The sequence below is a fragment of the Leptidea sinapis genome, chromosome 11 (genome assembly GCF_905404315.1).
Source record: "Leptidea sinapis chromosome 11, ilLepSina1.1, whole genome shotgun sequence".
NCBI classification, from domain to species: domain Eukaryota; kingdom Metazoa; phylum Arthropoda; class Insecta; order Lepidoptera; family Pieridae; genus Leptidea; species Leptidea sinapis.
This window is the reverse complement of record NC_066275.1, coordinates 4,363,441-4,377,182: the sequence shown is the minus strand read 5'-3', so window position 1 is coordinate 4,377,182 and position 13,742 is coordinate 4,363,441.

Genomic DNA, 13,742 nt, shown 5'->3' with positions numbered 1-13,742 from the left:
TACAAGAATAAGCACCGTTAGGTTTATGAGCAAAAAAATCTATATTCATTTAACTTATTTAATTCCCCCGCATTCCCTCCCCCTTATGAGTGTAATTTCGTGAAATCCTTCTTAGCTGACCACTACTTGCCCAAATTTCAAGATGATGATTCAGTACATGGTGCATGGGTGGAAATCTCTTATATAGACTAGTTGTTACCCGCGACGTGACGCCTTAGGCAGCTGTAAAACTATGTCTGATAATATTCGTGCAAAATTTGAATTAAATCTCTTCTGTTGTTTATGCGTTCTACCCGGACATAGGTATAACCTACTTATACAAATTACAAACTAACCAACAAACGGACAAGCAGAAAAAAAATCTATAAAGTAGGTACTTTTTTACCTTACCGTTTTTGATTGTTTAACACACAGCAAGTTTTGACTTTGTTACGATTTCATTAGATGTAGGTATTATTAGCACCCGAGTCTTCTCTCAGCTGATCTACTACTCGATGAAAGGAATATTCCTACTAAATTTCAAGTCTCTGGATATGATGGTTTAGGACATATCGTGATGAGTACATAAGTGGAAATCTCTTATATAGGTACTTAGTCTGGCCATAAATACTGTTACAATTAAAAATAAACAAAATATTACATTTTAATGTGGAATCTGTCATTTTTATATGATTGTTCATTGAGTTTTCTCATTTTGGCGCCAGTAGATTGTACTATATTTTCCGATAAATTGAGTGGGATGTCAAAGAGAACCGAATTGCTGTGATTGCATTGAAGTAGGTATGGAGCCAAATGCAATTTTTAAAACTCTCCATACACTTGGTAATTGTAAAATGTTTGTGTACCGGGCTATTAATAGATACAATGAGGCCTCCTGGGGTCCTCTGTTTGTGACAGATCTGGCCGCCCACGTAGTGTTCGTACGAAAAAGGTGGTCAAAGCAGTAAGGGAAAGAATTCGAAGAAATCCTGTCTGAAAGCAAAGATTTTATCTCGGGAGATGAAGATAGTACCTAGCACCATGTCGCGTATTTTAAAACATGACTTAGGACTTGCAGCCTATAAGAGACGTACCTACTGGTCATTTCTTAACTGATAATTTAAAAAAGAATAGGGTGGTAAAATCGGAACAACTACTGAAGGGGTACGCACAGAGAGGTCCCAGAAAAATTTTGTTTACGGATGAGAATTTTTTACAATAATTAATTTAATAAAGCTCTAAGAAAGCTTCCCAATTAATCGACAGAGTGCAACGTGGGCACTATCCGACTACAGTGATAGTTTGGTGGTGTATTTTATTTATTTATTTGGATTCACCAGTGGTAATTACAATATTAAATATATAATTATGTTAATTAACAAAAGTCTTATAGCTATAAAGAAGTGACTGAGACATACTTTTGGGAAAAAGGTATCAAAACATCTGCACAAGTGTATTAAAATACCATTCTTGAGAAGGTAGTGAAGCCCCATAATAACACCATGTTCAATAATCAAGAATGGTTCTTCTAGCAAGACTCGTCGCCGGGTCTTGATTGAAAACGAACGTTTGGACTTCATCAGAGCTAATAAATATTATTTGCAATATATTTTTTTTGTTTCAGTATTTATGGCAAGACTAGATATTAATGGATAGATCAAGTTAAATATACAAACAAAATTTATGAACGATGGGGAACTTGACACCGCGATTCTCGGGTTCCGTCTGAGCGCTCTTCCACTGAGACAACCGTTCGAGTGACGTATCGTTCATAAATCTTGGTATGTCATGTTCTCTCAGGTTGTGGCTTCATCTACAGAATCTACTTTACAGTTGAAAACCTGCTCAACCCCAATATTTGCATATTAGGAAAGTGACTTGAGATGTCGCTCTTCGCAAATCTAAACAATTTGTTATGATATATAAAAAAATATTTGTTTTTTTTTTATACAAATATATAATATATTAATTATTAATCCCAGAAGTGAGGGTTATCACTTTAAAATTAAATAACAAATTGTACCTACACAAAGTTAAAGCAAATATTATACATTTAGAATGAATGCTAGGTAAAGCTTTTAAGTTAAAAAGAGGTTTGGGGCAACTTATTGATATTCAAATGTTCACTGCAGTGTTGGAAAACATATTTCGTAAATAAGACTGGACCTAATTTAGTCTCAATATAAATGAAAAGCTGTACCATTTTTGTATTTCCAATGATATAGTTAGGTAGTTAGTTACATTTAAAGAAAACCCACAAAACATAAGAATTTTTTTTGGAAAAAATTTGTGAGGATGTGGTACTTGTACTGAATTTATTAATAAATTTAAAAGAAATTGACATGTCAAAGTTTAAGTCGAATAAACTTTATCCAATTAGGCTTAGACTTAGCTCTTTGAATCGTCACTATGATGAAAATTATAACCTACCACTTGAATATGAAGAACAATACACCTGATTAACTATAAAAAAATAGATCAGTGCAAGTGGAGATGGACTGGTAAAAGGACAAGTGGAGCAAATAGGTGGCAGAATGGTACGTTACACTATTAAAGCTCCATCCTACGTATTTTCTACCACTATTATGTCATGTTATTTATAGTTATTGTTGTTTCGCATACCATTATTGACTGATTAAATTGTAAATATTATGTTGTAATGTACTGTGGTTAGCTAATAGCCTTGTTGTCAATGCTCTAAATAAATTAAAAAGTGTAACTAACGTCACGTTCACACGTCAGTCACACTCACGGCTCATGGCCTCACACTGAAAAATCAAAACAAATATAGAGGTTATGTTTTGATTCGAATTTAAATAAATTAAATTCATAGTTATGAATGGATTATCACTTAGGATTAGTGGTGGTGGGAGGAAACCGAAGAATACATTAGGATTCTTGCCTATCTCATTCCCTCAGGATGCTGTACAAGTCTACAGTAAGTACAAAAACTAGAAAACAAAGATAGTTCTATTTTATACCCAAAATAATATTTAAAATGATACCATGTGTACCCAATAAACATGCTTAAATTAGTATTATTGCAAATTTTTTTTTATTTATTAGCAATACGCATTCACGTACATCTGTATGTAATAATATTAATTTATTTAGTTCATATTTAGTTTCATGGTATCCTATACTGATTGAAAGAGGCAGCAATAAGAAAAAAGTTACCTAAATAATTAGGTATTGCATTATATTCAGGAAAACTAAAATATTCATAAAAAATAAACTATTATTGTCACCATTTTTCTATTTATTAGCAAAACATACACATTACACATACTTACATCTGTGTGAATTTATACATTAATATTTATTTATTTAATTTCATTGTATCCTATACTGATTAAAACAGGCAACAATAAGAAAAAAGTTACCTGAATAATTATTGGATTACAATATTCAGGAAAAATAAAATATTTATATAAAAAATAAACAAACTACTAATTACAATAAGGAATTTGAATTTGATTTAAATGCATCTTAAATCTGATACCAACCAAACATAGGATGACATACATTTGAAGTCAAGAATAAATATTAATTAATCACCGAATTTTTGGAATAAAAAAGTAATTAACATAATCTCTATATAATGTTAATGAAAAAATATCTTTACAGTCAACAGTTAGATTTAAATAAAAATTAATTTAATCTATCCAAACTGCTTACTGAACAAGCACAACCATTGCATAATAATTATGTTGATGTTAGATTTATTATTGAATTCATTGCCCAACACCAACATTTGAAATCCAACACATTTGTTTTCAAAATCCATTGCAAAACTGACATTGCCTATCCCTATTAAATACTATAACTAATTTAATGATATATTTTTAAACACAGGTAAAGACAACAAGTATCAGAAGTTTTTGGAGTCAACAGATGCTGATAATCAATTAACTTTCCTAAAGGGCATGCTCAGTGAAAATTGTGAATATGTAAGGGAGAATAGTGGAATTAAATTTTTAGTAGTTGTGTATTTATATGCTGAAGCAAAACATCCGGTAAAATGTTTTCTCTCAAGGTATGATGTGGTTGTATCTATAATTCAATCAAATTCTTGTTAAAGGTTATTCAATGTTAACTCTTATTCATTTTCTTATTAATCAATATTAAGGTTTTTTTTTTATGAAAATAATGGACGAGACTATCAGTATGTTTAGTTGATGGTTATTGATACTCCCTGCTCATCACCTGGAGACATAAAATGTTAAGTCTCATTTCTCAGTAATTTCACTAGCTATGGCAATCTTGAGAAACACAATAATGCTTACACATTACTGCTTCATGGCAGAAATAGGCGCCATTGTGGTCTTATCTAGCCGGCATCCTGTGCAAAGAAGCATTCTACTTATAAACTTCTCAGTCCAGAAACATAATTTTTGAACCTTTTTAATATCCAAATGTTGTGATTATTATTAAGTGTAAATTCCGTTTAGTTATACTTCAATCAATTCTATTCAATTATACCACTTTGTGATATATTTTATAAGAACAGCTTTTGGTTCCTAGTATAAACTAATCATAAGATTATATATTAATAACCGGACACCTGTATATGACCAATTTTTGATAGATGGATTTTGTATGGATATAATGTGCAGGTGTTTACTATTTTGGTTTTCATTTTATATTTGTAGATATATTACAAGAAATAACCAGATACAGGATGATTTTTGCGAACAACTCACTGAGATGATTAAAGGAATGATCGAACATAAGTGTACAGAACATAAAGAATATTTGGATGTATTGATGAAAATAGCTCCATGTGTTGAAAATTTTCCACCAGGTGCTGTGGCAATACACAATCTCCAGACACAGCTAGTAATATACATGAAGAACTGCTTGAACTGCTGTATAAATACATTATGGTGAGAGACATTTAAATACTATAAGTCATGGTAATAAATTGGCTTCTTTTTCTATTCATAAGTAATGAGTCGAGACCGGACTATATGCAAATGCATATTGCATATGCTTTTGCATATTTAGTACCTTTTCAACGTTAGTTGCATATTTTAGAATTTTTTTTTTTTTATGGAATAGCAGGACAAACGAGCGTACGGGTCACCTGTTGTTAAGTGATCACCGCCGCCCACAATCTCTTGCAACACCAGAGGAATCACAGGATCGTTGCCGGCCTTTATATTATGCATATTTACGCTCGATCTCGCCCATCGTTCGATGCTTTTCATAGTACGCCCAAACATTGCACTCAAAAAATTCTGCCCAGGAACCTCAGTAGACGTAGAACGCTCCTTTTCCGCTTATAAAAATTTATTAAGCGATCATAGACGACCTGTATAGCCGAGTGGTTAGCGATCCTACCTACTAAGCTAGAGGTCCCGGGTTCGAATCCCGGTAGATATGGATGTTTGTTTCCGAGTCATGGATGTTTACATGTATTTCTGTATGTTTATATGAATTTATGTATGTTTAAGTAAGTATATTGTATTAAATATATCATTGTCTTGTAACCCATAACACAGGCTTAACTTGGGGCAAGATAACTTGTGTAAAAAGTGTGTCAATATTATTATTATTATAGATACAATTTGTCTACAGAACATTTAGAACAGTCCTTAGAAGTACATATTTTTAGAGGTAAATCTTAAATTACATTGTTACTTAGTAGGTATATCTTGTAAAAGTTTCTTTCACAAATACGATTGTCAGTACAAGCCTTTATAAAATAAAATAAAAATATGACTTTTATTTTTTCCAGTTTAATTGTATGCATATTTGGGTCCTTTTTGTAGCATATAATCCGGTCTCTAGTAATGAGAAGTGTCATAATAAACGAGAAAATGAAATAAAAGCATTATTTGATAACAAAATAGTTTTAATCTCCTTATTAGTTGTTTATAATATATTCCATAAATAATAAATATATACAAGTCCGCAGTATTAACAATGATCATAATATTTACGTGATATTGTCTTATAAATCGATGAACACGCACACGCTCGAAAAAGCATGACTCATTATCACGTTCCGCCTTAGCTGAATGTGCAAGCGAGAGCGTGGAATAAGCAATAGAGAGGCACGATTGTGGTTACATTTAAATAAAAAAATATTTGGATTAACGAGTGCAAATAAATGTTAATTTATCGAAAAAAAATCTATTAACTCCTTTGTACTATACAAAATAATGTTAATTCAGGGATTATAATTAAATTCAATTCATGCAATTATTCATTAATGTTTTCTTATGACGTTATTATGTAAAATTATCGTCCGTAAACCGACTTTACAGACAAGCAATTGTTATCTCAAGTCACGTAATAATAACAGAAATTATTTATTTTCAGTGAAAACAACACTCTTTCTCCTACAGAGAAAAATGAAATTTACAATCAGATACATTTAGCATTACGTCTGTTGCTTTATATGGTACAAAAATCTAAAAAAGAAACATCAATAAATGATATATGGCATGTGATAAAAGTGCTATTGTTTGATGAAGAAGTACCAATGGACACAAAGTCAGTGTGTGGAATACTGGTTGTTACTATGCACATGTTGTTAAATGGAAAAGAGTCGTGGAAAGAGGTAGGTTCTGTTTTATATGGAATAAATATAATGTGTCGAAATTAAATCAAATGCAAATTGGCGTCAATAGGTATAACGCATTATCAAAAAATCATTAGACCAATGTCACAGGTATATATTATCACAATTGTATTTCCAGAACAGCATGGTTTTGTAGGTCGAAACTCAACAGAAAGTCTTTATGAATTTCTTGGCCACCTCTATATTGCTATGGATAGTGAACGGCAGGTTAATGCAGTGTATGTACACTGATTATACAAAAGCCTTCGATAAAATTTCACATAGCATTCTTATAGACAAACTAGATCAGATTGGTGTACATGGTGATTTACTTCAATGGATATCCTTATCTTAAAAATCGCAATCAGGCGGTTGCAATGAAACGATACTGTTCATCATTTGTCACTGTTTCGTCAGGTGTACCTCAGGGTTCGCATTTTAGTCCATTGTTGTTTATAGTATTTAAAAATGACGTCACAACCAGCTTTCATTACTTCAAAAGTTCTCCTTTTCGCAAACGATATGATCATTTTCAGGTCTATTAATTAATAGATTACATTCAAATATTTTTATTCGAAATAGGATGTGACATCACTTATTGAACGTCAAAAACTACCATCCATTCCAAAATGAATGTCTCAGACCTGAGAAGAACGGGCGCAACAAACTCATCGGGCTTTTTATTTATCATCGAATGAATATTTTTTAAATTATTACTTATTATTTAATAGCCTGAGGGTGGTCACTCCATTCCCAATTTGTGGTATCATTAAGAAAGTAATTTATGTTATAGTAACCTTTACACACACAAACGTTTTTCAACAATTCTTTTGAATAACGTAATACTTTTGTTTTGAACATTTTCTCGGATCTTGTTGTAAAAGCATATACATCGCCCCACAAAAGACTTACTAACTCGACTTATCCGAGTAGTAGGCATTATAAGTTTATGTCTGTTCCTGGTGTTAACATTATGGTTATGACCGTTTCTAGCAAATTCACTTACGTGCCTATGAACATACATTACATTATCAAGAATATATTGAGAAGCAACAGTCAAGATGTTAATTTCTTTGTATTTTGCTCCCAATGATTCTTTAGGACCTAGCTTATATAATACTTTAGAGGACTGCAATCTACTTTAAAAAAGATCTGTGTAGGCTAAAATCATATGGTCAAGCGAATAATCTTTACTTAAATGTCAGGAAATTTTACATCATGTCATTTACCAGAAAAAAGAGTCCCATTCTCTTTAATTTTAATTTTAAACTACTGGATGATAATTTACTACTGAGAGTTAATGAAATGCGTGAACTTGGTGTTCATTTGAATAGTGTAATAACTCAAAAGCTTACAAAATACTAGGTGTTTGATAAGAGACTTTTTCATCGAAAAATTAAAAAGTAATACCCCCGAAAAACGGCGTGATATAAGAGATCACTAAACTATGATGTCGTACATAACATCATCGACTCTCTCCTACTTTCAAGTAAAGTGAATCTTGCTTGTCACATAATGCACGAAATAAACCTCGTTTAAATACTTTAAGTTAAACGAAGTATGCTTCAAACTTAGATTAAGGATTGAAACTCCAACTAGATACCGCAGACGTAGTACCAAAATGCGGCAACTTTTACTACGCCCAAATGAGCGTACTCGAGCCAGTCTCGAACAATGTGTGACGTTGACGTGCCACATGTTCTGCTAAAATTTGCTAATAATTGAAACTAAAATGTAAAAGGTGCGTCGTAAAACTTTGTAAAAAAATTCCAAAGATGCCATTGAGTGTTAAGATGCCACGCACACAAGCAGCGATAGTTGCCATAATAAAATAGCTATTGTTCTTAGGTAGTGCTTTATCTTATCTAGTTGGAGCAGAGCGGAGACCAATCCTTAATCTAAGGCTTCAAATAATTTTGTATCTCATGTATGTAACAAATTTAATTTAAAATAATATTGTGAATTATCTTTCACCTTAAATATAAAAGTTGTAAAACTTAAAAATATTGTAAAACTTCATTTATAATAGGTAGTTTTGCTATAGGTTGTATTGTACTTTTGATTGTAGTACTTTATGTTTGTTTATGTAGTAGGTTCGTAGGTACCGTTCAGTTTATTTTTATATGATTTTTCATATGATATTATCATATCGTGGTGGTAAGCTTAAATTATGTATTTGATATATTCTGTGGAAACTTCGTTGATTTTAGAAGTAATTTTTTTAATATTTGTAACTATTTATTGTAGTTTTTGTTTCCCTTGGAAAGCGTATAAATAAATAATATAGATAAAAATTCATGAAAAAATAATATATCTTTTTTGGTTCAACTCTCGGGTTGTTAAGAGCGCGGGTGCGTATTCTGAGAGGCGTGGGTTCGATTCCCCCATCGTCCATAAATTATGACAAAATACTTATATTTTTTTCTATAAAGTATTCATTATTTATAATGTTTGTGATAAATAAGTAAATTCATAAAATATACGAACTATGTGAATATTTTGTAAAAATTCGTTAATATTGATTATTTCAGGTAGTTTACAAAAAGTCAGAAGATGAGATTCTACAAGAAATACTTTTAAATGATTCCGCGAAACTTAGTATATACTCAGCAATAGCCACAGTTGTACCGAGCGATGTCTTGTATGCGGTCAACGAGTTCCATGAAATTGGTATTGTGGTTCTGTGTAGACTCATAATGGATATTGGCGAGAGGTAAGCTATTCAAGTTTGCATAATTATTAAATACTACCGATAGAAGAGAAAGTCGAATATTAAATAGGCGTCGAATACTACTATAGTGATAGGTATAAAGAGACTCTGCATAATAAATATAATACTAGAAGGGTTAGGGAACAAAAGTTTATTAATAATAAAATATCAAATTATTACGGTAAACGTACAGATAGATATATGGTACCCTATGTATTAAATAATATAGACGTATTAAGACAGACCCCCAAGATAAAAATTGGATTACTTAAGAAAAAGCTTAAGAATGTATTATTAGACAATATTAGGTAATAAGTATAGAAATATAATATATCAAAATAATATAGTTATTCGCAGCTTGCATTGTTATACTTTAATTATAGAACCATTTTATGTTATGTTTGTCAGTCATCATTAGTTTATTAGTAGGTTATGTATAAAATTAATGAGTGCATCTCGCCGATAAACGTAATGTTTGGCGAGTAAATAAATGTAATTTAAATGTAAGTTGATATATGTTAATTAATAAAATAAAAAAAATCATGAACCTTGCTGGAAATGTTACATTTATGAATGTTTGGACGATGAAGAAATAATGGATGTTGGCTTGTGGTGTGTGAGTGTGAAGAGTGGATTTTAGGGAGGAGATCATTAATCATCAGGAACCCGTATTCTCGTTTGTCCTACTCTTCCATAAATACGAATACATAGTAATTTCGCTGTGAGTGATGATATGCGCAAGCCGCAAGAAAATGTAATGGTATATGTTATACGCCCTGGCGGCTATGCGGCCCCTCTCACGTTCTTGAAAACCCAAGCCGCTATTGCCACACAGTATTTTGCGACACAAGGGATTACGACTCAGTAGCCCATTAATTTCACTAACCTTTACCGTTAGCGCCGGACCCCAAACAATTATTTAGGATAATTATTTACTTCATATAAAGCAAATTGGCTTTACTAGGGGACGCTCGACTACGGATGCAGGTGTTGAACTCATCAGGAATATTTTTGAGGCCTGGGAGGAATCACAGAATGCACTTGATATCTTCTGTGATTTATCTAAGGCTTTTGATTGTGTTCAGCATTCAACGCTGGTCAGGAAGCTATGCCACTATGGTATAAGAGGATCTGCACTCGATCTTCTGATCTCATATTTAAATAATAGGATTCAGAGGGTCGAGGTGAATGGCAGGAGATCTCCTGGGACTCCTCTCGGTATTGGGGTACCACAAGGGTCTATTCTTGGACCCTTCCTCTTCCTAATTTATATAAATGATCTACCTAACCTTGTAGAAAAACCACAAGGTGGTATTGAGCCAAGTTTTGTATGACGAAGTAAACAATGCTCTATCTGACATCGTGTACTGGTTTAGCGCCAATAACTTATTGTTAAGTAATCATAAAACCAAATATATTAAATTCACTGCGCCAAATGTCAAAAATGTAGATGCGAATATTTTATTAAATAGAGAGGTGGTAAAACCAGTGGAATCTGCTATATTTCTTGGCATTACTCTTGATTCCAAATTGTAGTGGGGCCCCCATATTGAAGGATTGGCGAATAGGCTTACTTCTGCAGCATATGCGGTTAAGAAAATTAGACGGTTAACTGACATAGATACGGCGAGATTAGTATACTTTAGTTATTTTCATAGTATTATGTCCTATGGTATATTGTTATGGGGCAGTGCGGCCGATATTAATACTATCTTTGTGCTGCAGAAGAGGGCTATTCGCGCGATTTATAACCTAGGCCCTAAAGAATCATTAAGAGAAAAATTTAAAGAAATAAACATTTTGACTGTTGCTTCTCAATACATTTTCGATAATGTTTTGTATGTTCATAAGCACATTGAGGAATTTTCTAGAAACTGTAACATTCATAATGTTAACACGAGGAACAAACATAAACTTGTTATGCCTACTACTCGGTTGGGTCGAGTTAGTAAGTCTTTTGTTGGGCGATGTATATGCTTCTACAATATGATCCCAGAAAATGTACGAAAAAAATGTGTTACGAAATTTAAAAGAATTGTTAAAAAACGTTTGTGTGGGAAATATTATTATAGCATAAACGATTTTCTTAATGACACCACGGACTGGGAATAAAGCGAACACCCTCAGGCTCTTTAATTATAAATGTTTATTGTACGATATTACATTGTAATACATATTTTATATTTAAAAAAAAAAGCCCGCTGAGTTTCTTGCGCCCATTCTTCTCAGGTCTGAGGCAGTCTCTTTTGAATGGGTGGTAGATTTTGACGTTCAATAAGTGATTTTAAATCCTATTTTGAATAAAAATATTTGAATTTGAATTTCATACTTAAATAAAATTTGAAAACAAAATTTTATGAACGATGCGGGGAAACGAACCCACGACCTCTCGCATTCCGTGCGAGTGCTCTTACAACTGAGCTAACCGTTCGAGTGACGTATTGTCATGAAATCGTGTATGCTTTGTTCAACTCTTAGTTTGTGGCTTCGTCTACAGGATCTACTTTACAGTTGATAACCTGCTTAAACCCAATATTTGCATATTAAGAAATTGACTTGAGATGTCGCTCTTGCAAATGTTTTTTTTATAGTGATAACCCTCACTTCTAGGATTAATACACAAATAAAATTTGAAAACAATTTTTTTTTAACGTAATTAGAAGTATACTTGACTTCAAAACTGTTATGTGTTCAGGAAATGCTCAGACCCGGCATTCACTCTCAGCGTCGCTCGGACGCTAGTGCAGATCAGCGCGAGTCTTGAGCAGTGTGCCGCAGCTCAGCTGGGACTGGTGGAGCGGCTGCTGCAGTTCGTGTGGGCCCACCTGGAGCACCACATGGATAGCGTGAAGCATCTGGCGGCACAGGTGCTTACCAGCGTCGTCAGCTACTGTGTGCGCCTGGAAAAGACAGGTGTGGCAGTTAGAGAGTGTGGGTAGTATATTATATCTGTCGTCACTAATTTACGTCACGTCGGATGAATCGCTTCTCCTTGAGTCGACGGCACTTCAGGAGCCCTGTTATTGTTAGCAAATCTATAATATTCAAGAATCCTTTAACTGCATATTATTTTATTTCAATGTATACGACGTTATGTGCGAATATTATTATGAATGTAGATATTAGTTAAATTTATTGCGTACAATAGGTTTTAGCATCTTTTATAAAAACGTTAAAAGTACGCGGACAAAATTATTTTTTCACAATAATAGAATGAATGAATGTAATACATTTCTGCCATCTCACGGAAATGTTTCACATTTATTCAACTCAGTAAAACTCCGGAGACCTAGCCTATGTTAAGGAATTTTGTATTGCTGCTTAAAAATCATTATTAAGCAGATAAAAAAGCCGAATCGCGGATAAAATGGTATTCGGTTGGGGTTAGGTCTGGCGATTGCGAAGACGAGGAAACAATACAAAAATAAATACCCAAAACATTCCAAAAAAGGTCTATTTTCCCACGCTTCACGCAATCTTAATTTTTTCTATCTTTCTGTCTAGTATTAGGATAAAACGCATTGGTTCCAGTGGGAGCCTATCCCTTGCACAGGATGCCGGCTAGATCATGGGTGGTACCCATTCCTGCCACTCCGGCTCCTATTCCTGCTATGAAGCAATAATATGTAAACTTTATTGTTTTTCAGTCTGCAGGGCGCCGTAGCTAGTGGGCAAATGAGCGCAATTGTAGTGCTGCTCAGATTTTTTTTATAAAAAAAAAGTTCACACCTATACTGCTTCAATGCTACGTACGATAAAATGTTAATGGCACTGCAGGAGAGCGTTCTGGAGTTCAGCAGTTGGTGTCAGCGGTCCGAACGCTGGACGAGTCCCGCAAGAGTCTGTACGTCGGCCTCACCGCACTGTCGGAGCAGCTGGGCCCCACGCGGCTGATGCAGGAGTTCCCCGGCGTGGTGGAGAGCAGTCTGCGAGCGCTCACTTCTCAGCCAGTTCAGGCCAGTGTGTGTGTCTGGCTACTGTTACTTAATCTGTTCTTTTTGTTAATGATCTGCAAGAACCATGTGTCGCAGAATTTTTTATATAACAGACATGTTGTAAAGATCTGACAAGTCATCTCAAACTTTTTCACACACTTTTTTCTGAAACTATAAGTAGTATACTGTTGAAACTTGGTAAGTGAGATGTATTCTGTGAATCGCATTAAGATTTTCACATAAAAATAGAAAAAAAAACAAAGTCACAGGATGCATTGGGCATTTTTTGTGATTTGTCCAAACCATTTGACTGCGTCCACCATGAAACTTTACTCCTAAAACTAAAGCATTATGGAGTGAAAAATAGAGCCCTAAATCTGTTAAAATCATATTTAAGCGAAAGAGTTCAGATAGTCGATGTAAATGGCAAACGGTCTTCGGGTAAACCTGTGGGAATAGGTGTTCCACAGGGTTCTATTCTCGGTCCTTTCTTGTTTCTTATGTATCATGAGATTGTATTGTTTGCTGATGATACTTCACTTATTTTTAG